Genomic DNA, 2500 nt, shown 5'->3' with positions numbered 1-2500 from the left:
ACAGAGACGACATAACGCAGAACATTAGTTAGTAGAAGAAGAGGTGGTTCATAAGGTAAGGTCTTGATGATGATGATGATGATGATGGCAGCTGCATGTGGGGGGAAACACGTATCACAATATCTGTTCCACGCTCTTTCCAGTTACGGATTTATACAAGAAATAATCCTCCAAAGTGAATGAAAGGCTTGGACTGAGACGTTGAGAGGAAGAGATTCAAGGAGGAGAAACCATTAAAGCTCTGTGTTTGAGGAGGAAGAAGTAGATTACGCCAGAGGAGCAGAAAATAGCCCTGACAGAGTGAAAAGAGAGAAAAGCACTAAAAATACTGCCAGACTTTAAATGAAATGAATATTCTGCTTCAATCAAAGATGTAATTAAAGTCCTGCTACTCCTTTTGCTCTTTTGCACACAGTTGCAGGACCTTAGCGGTGTTTAAGGCTTTATTCAGTCGATCTGAGACCGACGCTGAGAAGAATTCATTCAGAAGGATGGCTGACATCCTGGGGAACAAAGTGTCTTTGCTCTGAACAACGTGGAGTCTGTATCTCTTTACGGCCTTTGTCCTGCTCGTTATAAGAACACAACCTCTGAGACAAATAAGAACTTATAGAGCCGAGAGGGAGAGACGCTGCACCATCGCTCCAATCAGCTTCTCTTGTATTTTTTGTGCTGATGCTGCGTCTGACTGTACACTATCCTCTCTCTCTCTCTTTGAGTCTCAGGAGACACAGGGAACTTATCTTAAGCTCTTAGCGACACAGTTTCGCCGGATGAAATATTAAGACGTGAGTAGCGGATCTATAATTCACAAATCTATGATGTGCACGGGTGTAACGGCGACCCAGAGTGCCGCAGGGCCTGAAGCAGACGGATTCAGCTCCACTCGCTCCATCTAAGTGTTCAGTACAGATTCACGTTATGTAGATCTTTCCAGCAAACATGCAAACAGATGAATTTGAACGTTCCCTCTGGGGTTTTGGATGCAAAGAGGCGTGGCATTAACCTAATTTAAGGCTTTTTGTATGTTGAGCACCGTGCGAAATGCCTCTCAGCAGATTATTGTGCAGCTTTTCCCTCCCTGCCCCCCTTTCCTTTACAACACACACTGTTCAGTTTGTCATTGGTAGTCCACACTGTGTCGGGCATCACTTCTCTGCTGTTTATCTAAAGCTTTCAGAATAATGACATGTTTTTATGTGTGACTAATCAGGGCGTTTGTGTGTTTGGAGACCTTTGTTTATTCTACCGCTCACTTCACTGGATGAGAAGCAGATCGGATTTAGCTTCAGCCAACCAACGCCGGCATCAGATGGAATAGATTTGTTCATTTTTTATTCTTAAAGATTCCAGGATGAAGTTTGAATTCTCCATCCAGATCACTGAGAAAAGTCTAAGGCAGTGACCGAATATGTTCCCATCCCCGAGTGTGTGTGTTTGTGTGTGTGTGTGTGTGTGTGTTTGTGTGTGTGTGTATTCTGCATGGATGGCTGTGTGCAATGTGTTTGAAGGCAGCACACAATAGACTCCCAGTCACAGAGAATCAGCTCAGAGAGATGGAGGTCAGAGGAAAGAGGACGGAAACTGGAGACCAGGTTTTGGTTTTATGATAGACTGATTGTTTTTTCTTTAATTGATTGATTTGATTTCTCTATGCCAGGTTAAGAACTTATCAATCGTTACAGGTATTTGATCGGTTGGGTGGCGTGGAGGGAAGATTTACAATTGACTTCTTTTCATCGTCGTCTTAGTGAAGAAGAGAGGAAATGAAGATGGAGGAAGAGATCAAAGATGGAGAAGAGTGGGGGGGGGGGGGGGGGGGGGAGGCTCAGGCTGGCAACCAGAAGAAAAGATTGGTTTCCCTGGAGATGGGGAGACTGGAAAAAGGCACACACACACACACACACAACTGCATATCACAGGGTGGCTGTGCATACTAAACACACTTCCACCTCTTCACCACCTTCTATGCAGCAGCAGACAGATCTCATATTAAAACAAACTCTCCTGTTGCTTCACCTTCTGACCTTTAGTTACAGCACCACCATCAGGCCACTTAAGGTAGTGACTGAGACGATCTCCAGCTAGGAACACGTGGAAGATTTGATGATTTGGACCTCAAACTCAAAGGAAGATTTCCCTTTAAGACGAGCAGGACATATTAAACAGACCTCAGAACTTAGGGACACAACAATATGATGAAGTTCATTTGTACAGTTTGTTATTTGACCTTGTTTGAAAGGAAGCACGTACAAATATTCTGGTTATATGACCCAGAAACTCCTATTTGAAAAGCTTTTTGTGCCGCAGACTGACCTTTCTCATGTGAATCTCTCTTGGACGTCATCCCAGAACACAAAGTGACGGTTCAGAGCTGCAGTTCAGCCTCCGACCGGACAAATCCAATCTAAAGTGACAACACGCCGACTCTCACTCACCCGGAGGAGCAGCACAGGACGGTTCTGTTGTTCTGTTCCAGCAAAGTTCTCCTTTACAATGG

The 2500-nt window shown here is 44.4% G+C and overlaps 1 protein-coding gene across 1 annotated transcript in view; it reads right to left on the bottom strand.

Moving 5' to 3' along the window:
- Positions 1-2500, bottom strand: part of LOC142999263 (dihydropyrimidinase-related protein 5-like) — a 12956-nt gene that overhangs the window by 7085 nt on the left and 3371 nt on the right. The window lies entirely within an intron of this gene.

This window comes from Genypterus blacodes, unplaced genomic scaffold, assembly GCF_046128005.1.
Source record: "Genypterus blacodes isolate CSIRO-AG114 ecotype Tasmania unplaced genomic scaffold, CSIRO-AGI_Gbla_v1 ptg000042l_1, whole genome shotgun sequence".
Lineage (NCBI taxonomy): Eukaryota > Metazoa > Chordata > Actinopteri > Ophidiiformes > Ophidiidae > Genypterus > Genypterus blacodes.
Note: the sequence above shows the minus strand (reverse complement) of the source record. Positions and strands in the feature narration are given on the sequence as shown.